Source organism: Cotesia typhae, unplaced genomic scaffold (genome assembly GCF_013202065.1).
Source record: "Cotesia typhae breed Kobodo isofemale line unplaced genomic scaffold, CoteBio_Ctyphae scaffold_13, whole genome shotgun sequence".
Lineage (NCBI taxonomy): Eukaryota > Metazoa > Arthropoda > Insecta > Hymenoptera > Braconidae > Cotesia > Cotesia typhae.
Genome location: NW_027423774.1, coordinates 2,524,730 through 2,537,676, shown reverse-complemented (window position 1 = coordinate 2,537,676; position 12,947 = coordinate 2,524,730).

Sequence of the window (12,947 nt, the reverse complement as noted above, 5' to 3'; positions counted from 1 at the left end):
ATTGAGATTTGTGAGACGGAGATGGAAAGGCAGCAAAGGAGAACAAGGAGGAGCAGACGTAGGCTAAGTCAGACGTAGTCAAGAGGAGGCCGTTAACGAGGCTCAACTCTTGAGGTCGGTAGCCTTTGCTAATTAATGAACCAACGAATACTCTCATTTTCTTCTTTATTCCTCTACTTCTGCTGAATAATATAATATACATATATTTTCTTCCTTCTCCACTACACACCTATTCACTGATCCTCTCCGATTCTCTCATCTGGCCTTCCCTTTCATCCACATCTACATGTGTACATTTAAAGGCCTATCCTGAGAAGGCATAGCGGCTTTTTAGAGGCATCACACAAACTTGGTCTTACAAAAGTATTCCAATTAAGAGCCGCTGCACATCAGAGACTGTCCTGGTGACCCGATTTCTTTAATGCTACACCGAGATACTGCCCAGCAAACCAAGAAGGAACAAAACAAACGAAACAGTTCCTCAGGCACATCACCGCGAACCCACATCAATTGGGTGCTGGTCGCTGGAGAATAGGCATGGGCTCTCTTTCCAGCCCATGGAATCTAAATTAGCAAAGTACTTCTTCTTTGTCAGACAATCTGTTCTGCGATTAAGGTGGAGGTGGCGGTACCAGTAGCAGTGGCAGCAGCAACCGACGAAGCCTCATGAAAAAAGGTTAAACTCGTTTTCGTTTTCGTCGCTAATTAGACTCGTTAAGCGCCACGGTGTAGCCATAATCGGGCAACTTCAGAGTCTCATGGTGAACCAATGCCTCCTAGCTTAGTTCCTCCCCGTCGTCCAGTCTTAAAAGGTGCCTTTTCGTGAACACTCTCACTAAATGATCGCATCCCTGGTCTTTAATATCAGCTGGATGCTTCATTTCTATTAACTATCAGGCTTACTTACCTTACAATTAACTAAATTCTTTAGAATTGATTGTGGTGGCTACGGACTGATGATTAGACAGTGACAGTGATGTGAAAAATCGCCCTTAGAGGCTAGGTGAAGACAGAAGAGAACACACTGATACTTAGTACGAGAGCCAACCAGGATTTTTGTTAGTTGAAAAGAATGGATTGATGTCCCACGATGATTCTTCGGGGTATCAAGCACTGAGCTCCGTAGCCTCGGCCCGGATAAAACACTCAGTGGGCGGCCATATTGAATCGTGATAGAGACCCGCAATTAAGCCCGAGTAGGCCACCCGGACGAATGTTAAGATAAGGTAAGTTTGCGCTGTATGCATCAACACAATGTATGGATGTACGCTTGCTGGTGGTGGATCCTTGCTGGAGCTGACCTTTCCTGATGGCCCAGCGGAGGATAAACAGTAAAGTGTTCTCTATACTTCCCAAAGTGATCACCAACAATACGGGTTAGGTCACGTTCACCAACTATTGGGTGGGCTTCTTGTGTCCTCATATATATAGATACATATCCACATTACCACATTATCACTGTGTTATTCTGCTCCCAAGATTGGGAATCCAATATTGCCCTAGATCATTCTCACGGTAGCTCCCCTTCACCTGTCACCTGTTCTGGGAAATCCCAAAACTTTTTCACGGGCTTGTTGACGTATAAGTTGTCATACCCGGCTACCTGAAGAACTTGGTCCAAAAATAATGCTCGAGCAACTGAGGAAGATCATAAATAAGGAAGGTATTATTTTCACCTGTGCTCAGTTACGATCAGATAAACGAGGGCTTGGCTCCCTGGTATGCAAATCGCGAGACAACTAATGAAGATTAAGAATCTGAGTATCTTCTCTCGGCCGGGAATTGAAAACACTAAATAGGGAAAGGATGCTGTATTGTTTTTGTCCAAGCCTCCTTCTCTCTCTTTCTTGTTTGATCTTCACATCATGGTTGGTGGATCGGCTGCTTCTAATGTAACGTGAGGAAGTGAGAAGGTAAATTTTATAAACATCTTATTAGGAGTGACTAATACCGATTCTCCTTAGAAGGTTCCACGTTCGAGGCATTGTTTCGTCGATTGTTGATAGCGTGAGACCTCCTCGGGTGGTCATCCAAAGGTCTCATTTAAATAGAATATATATATTTATAGTTATTTTGAGCTTAGGTGATCTTGCACCACCAGTAGCACCTAGGCATATCGAAGGATGTGATTATACGGTAGCTATGAGAAATTTCATGATCCAAGGTAGCAGCGGTCAGTTTGCGATGTCTATAATAACCTGATGTTGAAATAGGTGATCGTCGTTCTGGCACCTTTTGAGAACGCAAAAATTTTTCGGCAGAATGCCTCAGGCCACTTAAAAATAAATGATACTGTCACAAATCATTGTTAGGTCTAAGTATACGTTGGGTCCGAGAACTAGAAGCAACACTTTGCTGAACGTAATTCTGGAGAAACGGTTTCATTTGCTTCAAAGTTTAGTGTATAACGAAGCCAATTAAAATTACTTTGACTCTAGTGATATTTATGTAATTCTTGGTTGCGCAATGAAGCGGATTGTTGGAAGTTGGAAGTTAATTCTGATATTGACCTGGATATTAAGATTCCCTTGGTTCGTTCTTCATTCTGGTGATTCTCTTTGAGATACAAAGGAGGCTGTGAGAACCGGGAGTTAATGCGAGCCAAAGGGTAGAAGGGCTTAGCTTATTGAAATGTAGACGGAGAAAATACTGAGGATAATTTTGCATGAGCTTACGAAGAAATCGCCGGACATAAACAAGGCGTGTGTAATGATGCCGCGCGTACACCAGCAGAGACCGATCTCTCTGATGTATTTATATCTTATCGGATCTCCGTCACTGATCTATTACCTTTCCACGGGTGATTGTCTCTTTACCATTGAATAGCTTCTGGAATCTCCTTATTCCCAGCTTCATATTATTGTATTACATGTTTATGTGGGGAATAGTTACTTACTTTGATAAAAGGATCGTCGAGGATGTAGTACAGTGGGAACGGTTTTCAATTTTTTTTTTTTTTTCATTAGATAATTGAAGTCATAAAACTTCTATGGATAACAGTGATAATTAGAATCTTTTTGATAAAATTTGAAAAATATAGCTATATATTTTTATAGTTACGAATTTTCAAATTTTCGATAGGAAATTTTATGCTCCACACATTCGACCACAAAAAATGTTTTCATAAATTTAAAAATTCTTCCTAGATCCAATTTTCATTCTCTAGATCCCATTATCTATTCGACCCTTACAAATTCTTAGGATATTGATGCGCGTTTCTGCTACTAGTTTCTAGCGATTTTAATTAAATTTATGCCACAAGGGATTCGTGTACCTTCTCTTTCTGGCTGTCCTTGCGCGGTCTATTAGACAGATGTAGACCTCTGAATTTTTCTTAATTAGGTTCAAATTCTTCTTTCAAGACTAAATTCCTGATTTTTAGACAATGATAACTTACTTCCTTCAGTTTTGTATCTTGAAATTAAAATTTTAATGAATTAATAATAAGAAAAAGAATTATGAATGCATTTTTTAAAAATATTTTCTCATTAATCGTTATTTGCAAAAAAAAAAAAATTAGTCCAGTATCATCACATAATTTCGAATCCATAATTATTATCTCATATTTTGAAAAAATTTTTCATGACTCTAAAAATATCAAAAAAATTTTTTTAAATCACAAATATTATTAACTATTATTAAGAAATAATTAAAAATATTCAACTAAAAATAAAACAAAACTATAGTGAATAATTTTATTGATTTTCCGCAAAAAATATTGAGGCGCATGAATTGATATAACTGGAGGCTCTAAGCATAACAACTTAGCATATACCAAACAGAATATATGTATACTAACCAAGGAGGTTCGTAGATGTCAGCAATTGGTTCCACGTAATTCTTGTTACTTAACTTTTATGTATCTTTGAAGCAGGCCATAAGCGATTGTAATTCAATGTGAAACGAACATTGTCTTAAAAATAGTTAAGTAAATAAAAATAAAAATAAAAAAGACACAAGGTAGAGAGACCGTAGAGTATTTATATCTGCAGACAAACTCCTCCGCAGAAATAAAAGGAACGAACCACCTTACCTGAACTTATTTCACTCATCTCATATCCGAAGTCCCATTTAGTGCCCGGCGCGAGAGAAGATAAATCACTGAGCCATAAACAACCGATATTTCTCTCCGAATGTTTACCGAGTACGCTTTAAATGCCTTGTTAAAACAAACCTACGCCCTATATGCCCTCGAGAAAATGTCTGCAGTTTTGTCTTCTTTTTCTCTTTCTTTATTTTATTTGCTATGGACATTCGATATATCCTGGCTATGTAATACTCTTTATGAGCTTCGATTATTTTTATTCGCTATTAGATTTATGTTTGCTTAACATTTTTCAATTTATTATATATTACAAAAATATGTTGTGTATATTTTTTTATTGAAATTACTTTTATCAATTCTACGCTTGGAAAAAAAAAAAAAATTAATTTTTTGTTTAATCAAATTTCTTTGATTTTAATAGAAAAAAAATTTAATTTTAATAATTTCATAAATTTTTCTTATTGTAATTTTCAAAATCAGTTATAAATTTTTTTTCAAATTAAAAAAATTTTAATTGTTCAGCAAAATATAATTAATTTTCAATTGTTTAGTTTTATAAATTATATTTTGTATTAAATAAAAAAAACTCACGTGTTACAGTCACATATTATCGTTACTCAATGCTAAAAACATTTCATTAAATTTAACGATAAACTTTTGTCAGTCTACCATTGGAGTATCTTCATAAATAATCTAAGAAGCTTTTTTTATTAATTACCGAGTAAAAACATTTCCCGTAATTTCAGTTTCAATGTAATATCATTAAAAAAGGCAGATGTTGCTATAAACTACATTATCATTAATACTCAACTTCAAAATCGGACAGAAAATATTCTTGTTCATTTTTGATATCTTGTACTTAATCTTTTGTCTCTTTAGCTGCTTAATTACTAAAGGAAAAATAAAAAAACGCTGGCAGAAGAGTATAAAAGTTTAAGTTATTAAAAATTAATTGAATTTTAGAAAAGTAGAAAATTACAAAATCAATTTATTTAGTACTGAAACAGTGAAGTCTTTTTCCCCAAAAATTCTTAACATTTTTCTCCAATAATAAAATTATCAATTATCCTACTCTTAGTTACCATATTAACAAAACAAACACACAATCGTTAATTTCCATACTATGCTTACAACCTAAACTGTAATTACTCCCTCACTGTGTGCTGCAACAATCACACTCATTTTTAATTCACACTTAAACCCTCGACAAATTGTATGTAGTATCAGAAATACTGGATAGGATATTGATGTTGTTAATATCTAAAAAGGATATCACAGGTCAGGTAATTTAAGTATTGTGTTTATTAGGAAAGAATACAGAGGTCTGTCTACAATGAATAGTTCTTCAGGACTATCTTCTCAAGTCCTTTTTCTTAATTACTCTACCTACTACTTGGGCCTCTCATCCCACTCAGTCATACTTTTACAATGCGCAAAACTAATTTAAACTTAAAGTTCCCACGCATTTCCAAAATACTTTTAAAATTCACTCTCACAATTTTACTTACAACAATCTTACCTATCTATCAAAACATCTGCAAACAGCATGTTCGACGTACTTACTTAAATCTTATAATTTACGATACCCTAAACCCTTGGTTACAAAAGTGAAATCTCTACAGTGATCATAAAACTAAAAAAAATAAGTTACAGTCTATTTTTACAACTCTACATGTACAGCTCAATTACGATTAAATATGCATGACACGTGTCACCCTGTACTGAAAAGTAACAAAGTTCTTCTCTTTCTAAGATAATTAAACAATTTACTTTAAAAAAAAAAAAATAAATAAATAAAATAAAAAAATAAAAAACTCTAATAGATAAATCAGCAAGTATTAACCACATTATCAGCTTTACTGAGCCATAAAATGAATGAATCGCCACCGACGAAACTCGATCTTAGTCTCTAAAAAGCCTACGCAAGCACCAGTAGCAGTACCGAGCCATTAAATTATGAATAATTTCGTTACTTATTCTTCGGAAGATGTAATCAAAATAATCTCTCTATAAGAAGTATTCTGCGGCGGGTTTAATAATTAAAAGTGTACAGCTGATATATACTTATGCATCAGCAAATAATGCGTACTACTTATTTTCTTCCAGAAGGTAAAGTAAAAAATAACAAAAACTAAAAATGGAGGAACAGAAAACAGCAATAGCAGAGCAAAAATGAATCCTCCGTGTCCGCGAAAGCGTACTAACGTGTATATATATTTATGCAGAGTTTCTCGTAATGGCTTTCTCGTCCAGCACCTGCGCTGTCCTCATGGAATCCCACCGATTCGCCATTCGTAGCATTACGATAAATATCCAGCTTGACGTGCGCTGCTTATTATTTATTCCAATTCAACATCACAATAAATAAAGTTCGATATTAAAATACTTGCTACCGCAATGATTAAATTTATTTTAAATATATTATATTTAATTAAATAACCGTTAACATTTTAATTTAACGTTTTTTTCAACCACACGATGATCGATGATCAACGATCAATGATACTGGCAGTGCCGATACGCAATACATTAAAATTAACCAAAAAAACGGCATAATAATAGCTACTTGCTGGTAAAATAACGACGAAGTTGGGGAACGGGACAGAAGCGGTTCAATTAGCATAAATCGCCATTTTCGTGTCTCTTTGAATTCCGTCGCTATGGCGACCTTTGTCCAGATCGTGCTACAATGGCCACTATCTTTCCTCCCCGGCTTCCACTATTCCACCTTGCTCTTCTTTCTCTCTTATTTTTATCCTGATCTCTTGCTCTTCCTCGTCGAGGATAATCGTTTTTATTTTATTTAACTTTACTTATTCCTTTTATCTCCTTCACTACTTCTTCTTCTTCTTCTTCTTCTTCTTCAGCTCCAGCTTCACCTTATTTTACCTCTGTTGGGCACATCGGCGTCTCTTCCTGGAGCGAGGATCTTAAACAAAGAATCTGCCTCAACTCTCTGTCCCGAGAATGAAAAAGCGTAAAAAAGGGTTTGATACATGAATAAGCGATGCGGTGGTTGGATAATCCAACGAAAAAACAAAAAAACTAAGGACTTGGTTATCAGCAATGGTTGAGCTTTTATCTGGAGACGCTTTTGCAGGAGTAGAATTAAAAATTTGAACGTAGAATTTAGAAGAAAAAATCACTGGGCAAGAATTGAAGTAAAAATCTAATTCTTATTGGTATAATTTCTTGGATTCAGCGATTGGTCGGCGTAAGAATAACCAATGGGAATTAAGAGTACACAAAGAAGCTGAAACGGAATATAAAGGGACGAGATCGGGAGCGAATCAGTTTTATATACGCGACAGCAGGTTCTAACCTTCAGGGAGTAAAATGTTGCTGGAGATTCGCAGCATAGCTTTGGTATTATATAGCGGATCCGAGAAGAGTTTATAGAAACCGAGTGGAGTTTAATAGTTGTGCTGGTGAGATAGAAAGACTAAGACTGAGTAAGAATTGAGACGAAGATGGAGAAAGAATAAGATGAAGACGATCACGAAGAAAGAGAAGAAGGTTGCTGTTTTAACTGGAAATAGCAACCTACTGGATGTTGAAAGAGTTTGCGCTAAGAATGGTGGAGACATTATTTACAACGGCAACTGCAGTAGACAATGCACGGGGAAAAAGGAACCGATTTATCTCCTTCCTTTTCTGTTCTCCATATGCAACAGCATCTGCTTGTGAATCCTTATTCCACTCTCATGATCCCCTTTTGTATACTACCAGCATACATATATACATTTATACATCACGAAAACCGATAATACACCATTTCTGTAAACTTCCCACGGGATAGTAATAGATAAGTAACCTATCGATACGCTCAAGTATGCGCTCAATATCGTTATCGCTTTTTAAAAGTTTTACTTTACATGGGGTTCGCTTTTGCTGTTTTTTTTTTTTTTTTTTTCGATCATTCATTTTTGGGTTAAGCCAAAATTATCTGTAATCAGTTTATTTTAAAATTAGAAATACTTGAGTCGTTTTTAGAGATAATTGGAACTTGGACTAAATTCAATATCAGTCAAGAGTTAACTTTAATTGCTTTTCTAAAATTAGATTCTAATTATCTAAAATGACTGATAAGAATTTATTTCAGAATTATGTATTCTACTTACAACCAAAAGATGGTAACATTTTTTATTTTAATATACTATAAAAAGTTTTCTTTAGAAAAATAGAAGGTACCAAAAGAATCCTTAACAGAGAAATATTTTTGATAGGTTTATCATTTTTGACAGGATAATTATCATTTTTATTAGCAGTTATCGAATTAACCGATCCTTTCACAACCGAATAGCAATCTAAGTCATCGTCACCAGCCATCATCATTGAAATTGATCTTCTAGGAAGGTCAAACAGACCCTCGTAGATTGAGATCCCACTAACAAATCCCTGTTATGGAAACCGATGATGAATAACCTAGATAAATGTTTTGACAAATGGAATTTAACGCTTCACGGTTGGTTAATCATGTTGATAGTCCCTGAGCATAAAAGTGTGAACCAGTGATGCGGAACGGGTGCTGTATCAGGCTATCTATTAACATAATCAAGTACACACAAAAATGTGCTGTTATCGGCATCGTAAAGTAGACACTGCCGGTCAGAACCTGATCCCAATGGTAAATCAAAACCCAGAACATGACCAATTATCATTTACAGTTTACGTTTGCAAAAAAGGTATCATCAGTATGAAATGCAGGCAGAGCTTCGGCTGTAAATATCCTCGTCATCGGATTAAAAATAACAAAAACAAGCGGAAGGTAAAGGTAACTAATAGCAATGGCGATGGCGGTCTCTTATAAACTCTGAAGAGCCTGTGACCACGCGCGGCAGCTGGCAACCCTTCTTCTTGCAGACACGAGGTAAAGTTTACCTTAGTCCAAGTCTTGGTCTTGGTCTTGGTCTTGGATCCCGTCACATACGTATGCAGTTGCCGTATAATCCTCATGCTGGCTGGCACATGCTCGTATCGGGAACCGGCAGTGGTTCTTGGCGGCTGAAGAGGAGACAAGAGCAGTGAAGAGGAGGATAAGACATAGGACAGATATAGGTATAGGTATGAAGAAAACAGCCAAAGACAGAGAAGATCAATGGGCCTGGAGAGCTCTGAAGAGAGACAGCTGAACGAGTAATGCAAGTAAAAGATACCACTTAGAAATGGACAGTGGAGAGGAGATCGACACAAGTGGAACCAGCCGCCCCAATAAAAAGTTACGGCTCTCGGATTCTGTTGTATAAGTCTTGCTGTTCTGCTGTGTCCTTTTCTCTTTTATTTCCACCGTACCAGGTTATCCACAATACAAGCTAAGTATAACTCTTGGAGGAGCAGGAGCAGAAACAGAAGTTGGCTCTACTCTGGTGGATTCATCCATTCGGGCGAGGGGCTCCAAGTGCCGGAGGGATTTATTAGAGAGAGAAACCGGGCGCGGTTTACGTTCCGACGGTTGACAGAACAAAAGACTATCGACCAGATATTCCCTCCTGGCTCTTCCCTCCTGTCTATAGAACCACCAAAGTCCTGTGCTATCCAATTCTCTTTCACCTCTTACTCCACTTCTTCGATCCCCATCCACGTAGACCGATTCACTTGTTCGAGCTTCTGCCTATATACTACTTCCTCTGCAATCTTAAACTCTCTTGTACTTTTTTTTATTTTTTTTTTTCTTCTCTGCTCTTTAGTCGTCGACGAAATAGCCGGTTGCAGAGTCAAGCCCAGACCCAGAGCTCCCAATCGTCGATACCAACTCACACCCTCGCTCCAGCTCATGTGTTATTGCTACCACGCATGCGCATTCTTTTCTTATTGTCCAGGATTTTGGATTCTTTTGAAAAAAGATGGCTTGTGATGGTGAGAAAAATTTTGTTGAGAGGTTATTTCAATTTTGGTTGTTAGAACTTTTCCAAATTTTTGGAAAGAAGCGAAAAATAGTTGAATTCTATTTGTTCTTGGGGATTGTAATTAGGTTATGAATTTGAGAGTACATTGCATTGTTTTGGTGACAAAAACTTTCAAAAGTCGATCAAGAAGTCGATTTTTTCAAATTTATCAAAAAACTACATGTTTTCTTAAATTTTTTAAATTAAAATTAAAATCAATGTCAGATAAGCTCCTTAAAAAAGTCCAAAAATGATTTTTATTTAGAATTTAACATCTTAAATTTAACTCTCTTGTAAAGAGACAATTCTGCGACCATACACTCTCTGTCGGAGATTTTTAATACTGCCATCGGTAGAAAAATTATACATATGTGTCTATAGTAAATTTTTTAACGTATCAAAGCAAATAGCGCTTAAAAATAAATTTCCTTCTTATTCACAAATAAATTACTGTCAAGTTTACTTAAAAATTTGAAAAATACGAAAAAAACAAAAAAGCTATTTTTTTTTCCATAGCTTCAGCGCAAGTGGTTAACATTCGCTCTGAAAGATGGCGTTCTAGTCTGGTCTACTCAGCTGATGATCGACTCCTGATGGCTGAGATTGGATAGGCCGTAAGTGATGCTTACCTTAACCGTAGCTTAATATATATAGAAGGACGTATTCGTCTGAGTACCGTCGCGTACAAATTACCCAAAATTGATCAACTTTTTAGGGGCCCCCTTTCGGCTAAAAACTTTCGACTCATGTATGTCTCAGTCTGTATATATGGATTTGTATTTATGTGTGACGTATACCAGGATGATGTGGATGTTTTATGTGGATGTGATGGATGTATGTCGAGCGGGTAAATAAAAGCAACCGTCGCTATTCTCAACTCGAGTCGATGCAACCTCCTCTCCATGAGGTGAGGCACAGGATGGGATGATGAAAATACCGGTGCGCGCTTTCTTGCGCGGTACATCAAACGAGGACGCTGACGAATCGATCCGGGAGGTTTAGGAGACCGAGGTTTTATCGCAGTCCAGACTACAACAAACTATACTACTTCCATCGTTTCATACGGACTTCCATACGCTGAATTCAGCTTTCTGATTTCTGGTCTGGTTGTTGTGTATACCATTGGGATTTATGATTCCAAAGGATTCCGAGGGAGATGGATTCTCTGTAAGATACTACCAACCCACCAATACTCTCTTCTCTTTCTCGTGGGAACACATTTCACGTCGATAAAACTTGAATTATTATTGTACACGTTTTTTACTCACCTCCTTTACTTCAAGAAAACGCTCAAGTATTTTCAGTGATTCATGGAAAAAACTCCGATCTGCTCGTATGTGATTATGTATGACAGCTTAGATCTGAAAAGTTACCTTGTGTGATCATATATGATCATATCTGTTGATACGTGACCTTGCAGAAAAGATTTCTTCAGAAAAAATACTTATATAGAGCTTTTTTTGATCATAAACACAGATATAAGTATATGTGATCACGCATGATCAATTACTGTGTGACTTATCTATTAATTTCTGATATTATAAATAATATATTCTAAGCTTGAAGTGAAAAAAAATTTTTTGAAAGCCAAAAGAGCATATATTTGAAGTTATACGCTTTTTTAGCTTATGGAAATTGAATATTTATTGATCTAAAGCCAAAAGGGCAAATTGATTTTTTGTGCCATATTATTTTTATTTAAATTAACTTGAATCAAGAGAAAAATTCTTGGACAAGAAATTAATTTATTATCAATTTTATTTCTTGTCACAAAAATGTTCATTTTTTTCAAAAGAAATTTTTTCTCTAAGTGTGATTGACTAAAAAAAAAAATCATCAGACAAAGATCTGACTAAAAATGAATATAATAAAAATTGACAAATTTCAATAGACATATGTAATGAAATTAGTGTCAACTCTTGTAAAAAATATCTCCTAATAAACCTGTAATAATAATATTTATACACGTATGTTTTTAGTTGTTTATTTATTTATTTGAATTCATTAAATATTAACGAGTGTTTGAATTTCTTCATTTCGTTGATGAGTCGCGGCTTGGCCATCTAAACCTGCATATAGATTGAAAATTAACTTATATGAGCGCCGACAAAATATACGGCAAGTGGTTCTCACTTTAATATACACACATATATAAATATATATATTTTTTTAAACTACTTCTCGTGTGATGTTGGCATGAGAGTCTATACAGATTCTCGCGTCTATATATATATAAAATATATAACGTATATGTTTTTAGCAAAATGAGCAAAAGACACGCCTAACGTGTCCCTAGTCATGATCTTAGTCTTAATTTTTTCAGTGATCGTCTTTGTCATGCCCGTAGCCGTGGTCGTGAAATCATCAAATACCTAATTTGATGCTAATTAGGATTCTTGTGCATTTAAACACCCAGTTTTATATAAATTATGTATACTCCTCAGTTTTAAGTTCTCTGTGGCATGTGGAACGTATTGATAATATATGTTAAGACTTTAACATAAATAAATAATTAAAATATTTAAAAAAAAGCCTTAAAATTTCGATGGATTTATAAAATTTTATAATAGAAGTTAGGAGTAAGTTAGACGGGTATATTAAGTCATTCAGGCACTTGTAGGATACCGATTGCGACATTTCGTTTACATTTAATCAGATTTTATCGAGTGACTGATGTAATCAAAGCATACATTACGACAACTGATTTACATTTTAAGTTTTATGCGTTTACTAGTTTTGGTTTGTTTTCAAAGGTAATTAAATTAGCTGCACTTGATATTTGTTTGTTTTAGCACTGAAGTAATAGAAGTTAGTTAAAAATGTTTTTTCTCTTTATTCACATATTTAATCATTAATCACTGAACTAAAAATCATTTTTGCTATCAGATCATAAATCAACTAGAAAAAATTAAAACGTTTTGTTAAAAAGCTTTGAAGAAAAAAATTTTCACATCATTGAAAAAATGTTTGCTTTCATTTACAAATTAAACAAAATTCCTCAAAATACATCGACTTTC